Consider the following 12,437-nt stretch of genomic DNA (forward strand, 5'->3'; position numbering starts at 1 on the left):
CCGGACATGAAATCAGAGCCACATCGCTCGACATATCGTATGCTTTTGACATGGTCTGGCACTCTGCCCTGCTCACCAAACTCTCTTCCCATGGTATCCAAGGCCAACTCCACTCATGACTCACAGACTTCCTCTCCTGTTGCAGCCAACGTGTGGCCCTAAATGGAGTTCTTTCATCCCCTCTTTCTGTCCAGGCAAGAGTTCCTCAAGGGAGCGTTCTGGGCCCTGTTCGTTTTTCTCGTTTTCATCAAAGATCTCTCAGACTCTCTGGAAAATCCTCCATATCTCTTTGCTGATGACTCCACCCTCTGTCGTACCATCGGTCATCCCTCAGACCAGCAAGTCGCAGCTTCTTCACTCACTGCAGATCTTGTTAAAATCACAAACTGGTCCAACACATGGAACACGTCTTTCAATCGGGACAAATCTCACACTTTCACGTTGTCTCTCCGAAAGGACCGTTTGACAACCCATGTCATCCCCCCCCCATCCACTTTCTCAACAATCTTCTCGAAGAAGTCGTTTCTTTCAAGCTTCTCGGTCTCACTATCTGCCATGATCTTTCCTGTGAAAGCCACATTTCAAACCTCGCCTCCAAAGCGAGTCGCTGACTGGGAATCCTCCATCGTGCAAGGTCCTTCCTCGGCCCACCTGAGCTCCTGACCACATACAAAGCTTTCATCCGCAGCCTGATGGAGTACTGCTCTCCCCTCTGGGCTGGTACTCCTGCCTTCCACCTTTCTCAGCTTCACGCTGTGGAAACCAGGATCATTGGCATCTCCGGTGATGAGGCTGTCTTTTGGTCTCTCACTCTCTCACTGTAAGCAGGTTGGTGCTCTTTCTGTCTTCTACAGTCTAATCTCCAGTCTTGCCCCCCCTGCTGTGTCTGCAATTTGTCACCACCATATTTCCTCAGGGAGCTCAAGGTCCGCCAACAACCCCCTTCTGGTAAAACTACCAAAATCACAAATCACTGCTCACTTTCACTCTTTCATTCCTCTTTTTCCCGCCTTTGGAATAAACTCCCTCACTCTGTTCAATCCCATTCTTCCCTCCAGGCCTTCAAAATATCTGTTCACCACCACCTCATATCGTCCCTCATCCAAATCCTCAATCTTTTCTACCCCCGTTAATCCACCCCAAACCCACGTCCTTCAAATTCCCTGCTTTCCTTCCTGAAAGTCCCTGAAGTGTCCATCTTGTATATAAAAACAACACTCTGTTCATGGAAGATGGAGCTCCATGCCACACTGCAAAAAAAAAAACCCAAAGAAATGCAGGACAGAAATGGTATCAAGCGACTTCCATGGCCAAGTCAGTATCCTGACGTGAATCCCATTGAACACCTCTGGACCATATTGGATCGAGCTGTGCGGAAAAAAATCCAGGAAACCAACATCACAGGCGGAATTCCCAACCCGTTTGCGTAAAGCCTGGGCAGAAATCCCACAAGAGAAAATTTCAGAACTCGTTAGTTCTCTGCCTGAAAGAGTAAAAGCATTGAAATCTGCAAATGGCAAGAGTAGGGTGAATATACTGATTCTGGCTCACTTTTCCCTATGTAAATGAATGGAGGATTTTCAGCGATTCCCTTTTTTTTTCCCCTAAAAATAAACCCCCTTTTTATCCCAAGGTATATTTATTTGTCTCCCCTTTTAACCTGGAGGTTGAACCTCATTGAATTGAACACCTGGGGGTTGAACAGCTCACTCATTGAACCTATAAAGATTTGTTCATTCTCAAATTCCTTCAATAGTTTCATTTTCTTTGCACAATAATCCCCATCTAAAATATTGAAAAACAAAACATTTGAATCTTTATATTTTTTAAGATACCCCTTTTGTGCCATTACGAAATGATAAACTTCTCTTAATGCTCTTGTTTGACCACCTCCTGAGCCACATATCATTTTGAGATTATAGTAAATTGTTTTTTCATTGTTCAATTGATAACCATCAAAGTTTTCAGTCCATTCGAGGATATTCATTTTTTTCTTTACATCCTCTAACTTACTAGTTTTTAAATTGATTCGCTTATTTGTTTTATTTACCTTTGTTTTAGTTATTTTTTCAATAAGACTTATTTGATATTTTTCACATTCATTATGTTTTCCATTTATATACCAAGACTGAGATTTTCTCCACTCTTTAGTTTGATTAATACTTGGTTTAACCATTTATATATTGCGAAAAAACGTGGCGGTAGCCCTTAAAAAACCCTAACGCATCTTCCCATCGTTAAAACACAATCTATTTTATACACTCTATCATACAATATCCATATGGAACACAATCTATTCCATTATCTAAAATAAATCTCTTATCATCAAAGGCTCCTAATGCCTTTTTATTTACTTCTTCACTATATATCTTATGTTTATAACTTCTTATTGTATTCATTTTCCTATATTCTTCTTTCTTATTCATCAAACAATTATAATAATTTCTAAAAGTTATTGATTTCTTTATTACATATTTCTTTATTCCCTTTAACCTCTTATCAATCTGATCACCATACTTATAAGCATATGCCTTTGCTCTCAATCCAATAAACTCACTCATTACTTTTCCACCCAACTCATCCTTAAACTTACCAATAACCTTTTCATTCTTTTTGGAAAATAACTCACTCTTCTTGCTGAAATTACTTGTATCATATACTCCAATATTTTTCTTCATATCTTCATAAACATCATCAGTTTTTATATATAGGATAAAACTATCAGTGTCCATATACAACAATGAAACATTTTCACCATACTCTTTCTTTAAGTCATTATACAAATAATCATACATCAATATCTTTGATAAATCAAGAACTGCTGTTCCAATATAAATTGGTTTATCCATTACAATACTTTCCTTTTTCATATGAATTGCAGAAAAGTTCTCTGAAAAAACCTCTTCTCTCTCAAAACTTGGTTTATTTATCAATCTCGAAGCTTCTTTCCAAGATGTTGCGAATCTAATGTTTTGCCTGTTTCTAACATTTTCCATAGTCTTTCCAAATACAGCATTATTCATTAATTTATAAAAGTCCCCTTCAAATTTTACTTTTGTATTTGCTCTCATATCTGTATTGAATTGAATATACTTTTTCACCCAAGGACTTTGTTTAAATTTTAAAACTCTATGAATTTTAGCTCCTCTCAATCCTTCTCTCAAAAACTGTTTTAAGCTTCTCTGATGCAAAACATATCCCTCTTTATCATAGAATGTTGTTAATAACTTTTCTGTTGATTTGCCTTTAATATTAAAACTTTTATGATAATCACTGAACCATTCTTTCTTTGGGGTTTCTTTCTCACATGCAAAAGGAAGGTCTTTATGCTTATTATGAAGATCACTCGGGTACCTCAAATCAACTTCAAAATAATAACCTTCTTCTTCGTCATTCAATTCCTCTTGAGAAGAAATAACAATATTCATCAAAGCCTTTTCATAATCCTTTTCTTCCACCCATTCTAATTTACCATAAGGCAGAGATTGAGACATTGCCCATCCATACAAATTATTAGCATCAAAATACATCAAATAATTACTATCTTTTTCACTATCATAATTTGGAAGATATTTATTATTTGCTTTAGCATATCTTTTTGAACATACTTGTGATATTCCACCTCTCTTGGACTTCTCAATCATCAAAAGCATATCAACATCACTGATTAAATCTATATCTTGTTTTGTCATTTTCAACATTGCACTCCAAGCTAAACCAGGAGCTGTGAAATAGTGGGCAGGATCTAATCCATAACAATTTTTATTATGACAGAGTGATCTAAAAGCCTCAAACACATCAGCTAACAATAAAACATCTGTTTTTAGATATAAATCATGATATTCTCCAAGGTTCTTTATCTTAAATATTTTCCATATTTCTTGTGCGTGTTTATATTCCTTATCACTTATCTCTTCTTCATAAAGGTTATTATAGAAACTTTCTTTTGATGGAAGTTGTGTTTCTTTAAATCTCATAAATGAATCCATATAATCATAAGGATAAATTCCCTTACTTGTAAGAATTTTCTCTTCACTTTGAATTTCATTCCTTGTTTGAATTTCCTCTCTCGTAAGAATTCCTTCTTTAATCAGAATTTCATCTTTAATCTGAATTTCCTCTTTAGTTAGAATTTCATTCATTGTTCGAATTTTCTTTATAATTAGAATTTCATCTTCAGTTAGAATTTCTTCATTAATTTCCTCATTAATTCGAATTTCCTCTTTACTTTGAATTCTCTCTTTAATCTGAATTTCCTCTTTAGTGAGAATTTTCTCTTTTGGAAAGAATGAATTAAGATTTGGAAAAGAGTCCGTGGAGCTTAGATTTGATGCGAGGTAGGCTAGTGGTGTTCCCATAAACTTGTAAGAATCTAGAAACCTAATACGAGTTAAAGGTTTTGTGAATATCATTTTTGTAAATGAAATATACTTTTGACTTGTGTTTGTTATGGCAGAAATATTCCCTGGTGTTTTTGAAAGGTCATTTATAAATAGATGTGTATCATAGTTGGCGCTGTTGTGAAGAAAGACTGGAATAAAAGAAGGTAATTTATAATTAAGATTACAACAGGAATGAGCGGGACCTCTATATTTACCAGTAAGATGACAATGATCTCTAACTTTAGACTCCTCAATTTCCTCCTCACAAATATGACAGATATTGTTCTTTCTAAATTCTAATTTTTCTTCTTTGGTTAATTTCATCGGTTCATTTGTTTCTGTCATTAATTTAGTGAGTCTTATACAATCCTTTTCTAATCGTTTTACAAACTCTTGTGAAGCATTTTTTCCACTATAATGTTCAAGTGTATTATACTTTTCTCCAACAGATGATTTGATATAATAACAGAAACCACAAGGAATATGTTTTTGATATTTATTTGTATATGATTCTTTTGGATTAGGAGAAGTAGTATTTATCTTTTTAAGGATACATTCAAAATCAGCGTATATCACAAATGGGTGCATGATAGATTTATTATAATCTTCAAAAGAAATCTTTTCACCAGGTTTAGGCATTGTAATTACAGCTGATTTATGATTACTACAATATTTTGAATGTTGTTCTAATCGTTCTTTTGCATGAAATGAATTAAGACATCGCTTACAAGGATATATTTTGTTTGCTGTTCTGAATACCTGAGAAGAGATTAATCTTGATAAATTATTGATGTATGTGTATTGTGAATTCTTTCCAACACTAAAATATAAAAGATCCATGTGTGTTTCTTCATTTTTATAGTTGTTTGAAATTTTTAATATTTGAACTTTGTTTGTATCCGTTAATCCATATACATTAATAGAAAGATTATTCTTTTTCTCAAATTTAGGAATATCTGTTAGTGGCATTGGGAATTTAAATCTTTAATGTCCAAGGTATTCTCATATTTCATATATCGTTTTACTCTTTCTGAATTACATTTTGGTGGATGAAAGTGAGCAAGAACAGACCAGAGAATACATTTATTATCATTGTTCTTAATATTAACAACTGCCTTCTTTAGTTTTATTTCTTTTGGTAATTCAATATAAGAAGAAGCTTTAAGAGGGTTTGATTTTAGAATGTGTATATCTAAAAAGATGATTTTTTTAATATTGAATCCACTTCCTACCACTGTATTATCAACATCCTCCTCTTGTTTTGATAGTTCTTCATAAACCCCACTATTTAAAAAATCTTGAAATGATGTTATAAAATGAAGATCTGTTCTCATATAAGGAGTTTGTTCTTCATCTTGTCTTTTCATATTCATTTTCACTCCCATATAAAACTTTAAAGTTTTCATTTCTTTTAATGTCTTTTTAATAACTTTTTCAACATCAGGTTTCACTATTTCAATTGATTCAGCTATTGATGATGGTCCGGGTTCTCCAAATTGAAAAATCCTTATTTTTATATGCCCTTTAAATGCCCCATCAGTGTTTTCAATATAATAGTCTCCCTTTACTTTAAACTCATTTTTCTTGTGTTTTTGTGATTGAAGATGTCTATTATAACTACTCTTCAAAACATCCTTTGAGCAGATATCACAATGTTTTCTTTCCAACTCAAGAGGAGATATTTTATGAAATAGATTAAATGTGTGTTTGTTGGTTCGGAGGTGTTTTCTATAATGTTTATATTTGTGATTACAAACATCGCAGTATGTTGTATTCACCATATATATATATAATAAATCTTTGCTTAAACTAAAATTTACTTGATGAATATTTCGTTTATTTTACAGGTGAATCTGTGCTTAAAACCATTTTATCCTCCAACTTTTTCACTTAATAAATACAATGTTTCAAGACACAAAAGACAAGTTTCAATCAATCTCTTCATTTGTTAAAGATACTGAGAAATATGTCAAGGATGTAAAATTGAACAAAGATAAATATAACAAGTATTGGATAAAAACAATTATGGTAAATAATATGAGTTCTTCAATTTCCTTCAGTGGAAGGGCTTTTAGTATACCTGGTAGAACATCAATTAAAGTATCTCTAACAAAAGTTTCTCCTCTCCTTCTGGTAATATATTCAAAACTAGAAAAAGCAATGAAACAAGAAAAAGTATCAAAAAACAAGAACCTTATGGATGAAGCTTTAGAAAGAAAAGATAAGACCATCTGTAATATGCAAGGAGAAATTTGTATTTTTTTCAACAACCCTAAAGATGTAAATCCTGATGAAATAAAGGATGTTAATATATCAGGTGAAATGACATTTCGTTCAATAGTAATTAACGATCATTTTAAAATTACCTTTAATATAAAAATGTTGTCGTTGAATCTGATAATGAAAAAAAGTATATCGATATCGATGGTAATATTATTAAATATGAGTCAATATACAACTGAAAGTATAGATGAATTTCAGTTTAAGTAAAGTTTTACTTTATAAATATGCTAGACTTTCCTGATTCTCCATATGACAAATTTGAGAATTGTCCTGCATGTGAAAGACGGGGATTAAACACAGAGTCAAAAGCTTATAAACAATGTATATTCTGTGATTATCTTCTAATTAATGATAATAAAAAATATAAAAAGGAAAATAATTCTTTTAGATTTACACCAAAAATGAATTACTTTACAAGATTGATTAGAGAAATGAATGTAAAGTATGAGGGTGATAACACACCTTTCCTTACAAGGGAAGAAACTGAACGTATAAGAGAAATGTTCAAAGGATTGTTGTTATATATTATTCATGGATGTAATTTTCAGGGAAATATCAACACAAGATATTGTATAAATAAAATAATGGATTATCTTGAAATTAAACCTGAACTTAGGATAAAATATAGAGTTTCTAAAAAAGCTAAAAATAAATTAAATAATCTGTTTTCCAAATATATAAATGAATGATTTTTTACCTATTTGGGAAAATAATATAAAATTTAACAACCATAAAAATCTTCCAAATTCATTAAGATGTCTCATAGTTGGTTCAAGTGGATGTGGAAAAACCTGCTTACTTTTAAAAATGCTCCTCACTCCCAACTTTTTAGATTATGATAATTTAATAATTTTCACAAAGTCGAGTTTTCAACCACAGTATCAACTACTCTCACAAGGTTTTAATGCTAGTCTTCAAAAAGAAGATATAATCGGTTTATTTAAACGTCAAAAAAACCTAAATGATTATAACATTGAAGATATAATTCAACTATTTTGTGATACACAGAGATGTAAAAAGAAATCAAATCCTATAACTTGTATTCTTAGTGATAATACGGATGATATACCGTCTCCCCAAGATTTGGATAAATCAAAAAAGAACCTCGTTATCTTTGATGATTGTGTTAATGAGAGAAACCAAACGGTAATGGACAGCTACTACACAAGAGGGAGACATTCTTCTTGTAATTGTATTTATCTTAGTCAATCGTACTTTCAACTTCCTCGTCATTCCATCAGAAACAATGCTAATACTTTTATTTTATTCAAGTTAAATTCAATAGATATCAATAATTTTTGGAGAGATAATTGTTCTACATTATGTAGTAAAAAGAAATTTGAGGATTACATGAAGCACACGACTGAAAAATATAAATATATTGTTGTGAAACAAGATGAGATATTAAGGGATATATTTTTTGTTTTATAAACAATTACATATATAAATGACAACTATTATTATAAATCTTGTGGGTAAATCTGCTTCTGGAAAAAACTTTCATAAATCAAGGTTCTTGTGTAGTACAAATGAGAATATTGTAAATTTACTTAAAAAACACCCCGTGATACGCATTGTATCAACAACAACTAGAGCAATAAGACCTGGAGAAGTAAAAGGTGAAGATTATCACTATATTTCAGTGGAGGAACATATGCGATTGAGGAATGAAGGACAAATATTTGAGGAGGTTTCTCTTGGTACAACAAAATATTCACTTTGTAAGAGTGAGTGAAGGAAACTAAAATCTGGTGGTGTTGGGATATTAGAAACTAATCCAGAAGGAACGAGACAAATTATTAAATATCTGAGTGGAGTGAAGATTTTATCATTCGGTTTTGATGTTGATGAAGAAACTCAACGCAAACATATGAAAAGCAGAGATGCAAGGATTAGTGAAGAAGAAATTACAACTCGCATTAACGTTAATAAAGAATTTGATGAAATATTTAAAGAAAAGGATTTATTTGAACACATCTACTTGAATGATGAAGAAAAGGAAAATTTCCCTGTTGATCTTTACAATTCATTAAATTATATTTTACAATAAATAAATGGATGCAAAAGAAAGAGCAAGAAGATTTAAGGAACATCAAGAGTTGGTTTCAAAAGTTGTAAAACAACAGGAAGACATAAAGAAGAAACGCAGACAGAAACTAACGGGCGAAGAAGCATTTGAAAGAAAACAAGAGAAATTTTTTAAACCACTTTTAAAAACTTCCCAAGAAAAAATGAAAGATGTTTCCACAGTTCCCACAGTAGAATATACTCCTAAAAAACTTTAAATTTTAAAAGATTTTGATCAAATGACGGAGGAAGAATTAGAGCATTTAGGAGAATTAGAATATGATGATGAAGGTTTATTTCAACAACTGGAAGAGATTAATCAACCCCCTGATTATATTGTGAATGCTGTTCAAAACAATGAATATTCAGCGGATTCAAAAACCAAAGCAGGACTCATTCCAACAGAACAACCAGCAATATTTCATCTTCTTAAAGAAAAGGTATTGATATTTAATGATGAAATAAGGTTCTTGGGTTCTGCTCAACCCCCTGTTAAACTAACTCCGAGATTAATGTTTCTTCTCACAAAAGATGGAAGACAAGGTTCAACTGTGAGGGATGAATCAAAGTATATTGATAAACCATTGGATATGGAAAATAATGATGATAGAGTATATATTGATCTGATGAACACTCTAAATTATAAGGTTATTCTTTCTGGTAAAAGTAGGAAGAATGAGAAGGAGAAACATATTATTCAGGCTTTAAGTATCCTTGGTTCAGGTGTTAGTTTTCTTCCAAATGACCCATCACAATTAGTTAATAGACTGTTATTGTTGTTAGGCAGTAAGAAGGCTGGAAATAATTGTTTTAATGAAGCATCAGCCATTTTAGACCAGTTGATGAACATGAAAATAATTAATAAATATCAATATAAAGACATTTTATCTCATATTAAATAAGATGAGAAGCACAATCCTTAGTTTCAATTTCACAACAAGCGACCACACATCTTCATTCCCATACCCACTACAACTTGACACAACAAAAGAATATGAGGCATCTTTATTGTCCATGGAAACTTATAATACCTTATTTAATATAACCGAGAAAAATGACAAGTTTAGTTATAAACCGGGAAGTGGATACAAAACGATAACAGTCTCACCCGGAGCATATGAGATTTTTCAAATATCTTCCGAAATTGCTCGTCTTATGAAAGAACAGGGTGATGAACCAAAAAATATTGTTATAAACATTCAAAAACATACTTCAAAATCAACGATTAAAGTTAAAAATAACTACAAGGTTGATTTCACAATTGATAATTCATTTAGAGAGTTATTGGGTTTCTCCTCAAAAAAGATTGAAACTAATGGGACGTTTTACAGTGATAATGTCATTCAAATATCCTCAGGAATAAAGTCAGTGTTAATTCACTGTGATTTGATTGATGGTGCTTATAATGATGGAAAAAAAACAAATACAATATTTTCATTCAGCGCATACTCAACCCCAATTGGTTATAAATTCAATATGGAACCCAAAAATTTGGTTTATCTACCTGTGTCAGGAAAAACTATACACAGAGTAAATTTTAGGATAACCGACCAAGATAATCGTGTGATTTCTTTTAATGGAGAAGTTATATCCATCAGAATTCACCTACGTGAAGTTTTCCAATAAATAAATACGATGGTTATTGTGAGGAAACACGAGTTGGGAAAATATAAAATAATTACAGGGGATGGGGTGTTCCTTTCCCCATACTACAAGGGTGAAGGTATGTATCTTGGTAGAGGATACTATAAACCTAAGAGACAAAGGGGTGTTGGACATCAATTTAGAGGAGATGGGATAATTGATACTCTCATGGGTATTGGTTCAACTATTCTTAAACATAAAGATCTAATTGGTTCAACTGCTTCTGCTGTGGGAAATGTAGCAGGTGCTGTAAAGAGTATAAAAGATGCTCAGAAGGAATCTCATAAATTACAAGCAATAAAAGAAATTAAGAAAAGCAAAACTCAGTTGTCCCCCCAAGAACGACAGAAAATAATTCAAATACTTGGATCAGGGTTTCAAAAGTTTTAACATCTTTTTTCCTAAATAAATACAAGCATGGAAGCAATTGATAGTATCTATGATTTGGATGATACTATTATTATCTCAAACTCCACTAAAAAAGAAAATTACTTCAAGGTAAATGCAATAACTGGAACAGACTGGAATACGAATGGTACAAAAAGTTTTGAAATGAATAATCAACAAACCTATTTGAATCTCTCCGAAAGTTTCTTGTTGTGTAAATTTAAATTCACTAAGGCTGGGAATAACACAAACGCTACACTTGTAAATGATTTCTTCTGGAAAATGTTTGATAGTGTGCGTTTGTATATTGGAACACAAGAAGTTGAAGCGGTTGATTATGTTTCTGCTGTATCTGAAATGATGAAATTTACACTCCATACATTCAGTGATAGAATGGGAAAGGGGTCTGTCGAAGGTTTTATTCCTGATATGTCAACGGGAACAAACACAGACCCTGGATATACTCAAAGGAAAGGAATGTATAATGATGATACAAAAGCAGAAAATAGTTTTACTGTGGCAGTTCCTCTTAAAGGTATATTTGGATTTTGTGATCATGATAAAGTTCTGTATGGTCTTAAAATTAGATTTCAACTCCAGAGGAATGATAATGAAAATCGATTGCTTTTTGGTGTTGGTAGTGCTTTTGGTGAACAGAATAAATTTGTAATTGAGGAGATGAGTTGGTATATCAGTGAATATACTCCTAATCTTAAAACAGAAGAGATGTTGAATCGAAGACTTAACTCAAAGAAACCACTCAGTGTATCATACCTCAAAAGAAGATGTCAACACGTTAAACTCAACCAAACTACTTACACGTGGAATTTGGGTGTTCTGGAAGGAAAGCCACGATATCTGTGGATCATTTTTAAAAAGCCAGATGGTGATACTGCGACTGATAAGAATAATGCATTGAGTGATAATGCTAGGTGAAACAACTTCGCGTTTCTCTAGATGGAACATTTTATCCACGAGATAGATTGGAAATTAATTGGGAAAAAAATGATTTTGCTGAAGCATACAAGTCTTACCAAAAGGTGTGTGAAAGTAATGGAAATAAAGAACCTATTTTGGATATGACAGCATTTAAAAGTTTGTATACAATCTATGCGTTTGACCTGAGCGCTCAAAAGGAAACTATAAAGTCTAATCAAGTGGATACTTCCCTATACATTGAAAGAGGAGAGAGTGAAGAAGTTGATACATATTGTTTGCTTTTGGAAGAAACAGAATTGCAGATTAATACAGATAATGGTGTGATGATTAGTCTCACATAATTTTTTGTTAAATAAATGAGTGGCAAAGTACCAACTGGGGTATATGTTAATCAAATCAATCTTCATAAACTATCATCTTGTGTTCAAAATCAAAAGCCTTGTACGATTTACGTTTATACAATTCAGAGAAAAGGAGCAGTAAGAATTGATGTTTTGCTCACAAGAGAACAGGTTAAAATCTTGAATGACACTGGCTCACTTAAAATTAAAATGACAAAACCAATGTTGAAAAAATATTTAATAAGAGAGACGAGTGGAGGATTTCTCCCATTTCTAATTCCTTTATTTGCTGGTTTAAGTGCGGTTGGAGCATTGACGGGTGGTATTTCAACAGCGGTGAAAACTGCCAACGAAGGGAAGGCTCAACTCCAGGCTCAAAAAGAATTGGAAAGAC

General features: G+C 32.5%; 1 long non-coding RNA gene across 1 annotated transcript in view; it reads right to left on the reverse strand.

Moving 5' to 3' along the window:
- Positions 1 to 12,437, reverse strand: part of LOC147019243 (uncharacterized) — a 56,147-nt gene that overhangs the window by 11,224 nt on the left and 32,486 nt on the right. The gene's annotated exons all lie outside the window — the stretch shown is intronic.

This window comes from Eptatretus burgeri, chromosome 10 (assembly GCF_056783735.1).
Source record: "Eptatretus burgeri isolate ZD-2024b chromosome 10, Ebu_testis_v1, whole genome shotgun sequence".
Classification (NCBI taxonomy): Eukaryota; Metazoa; Chordata; class Myxini; order Myxiniformes; family Myxinidae; genus Eptatretus; species Eptatretus burgeri.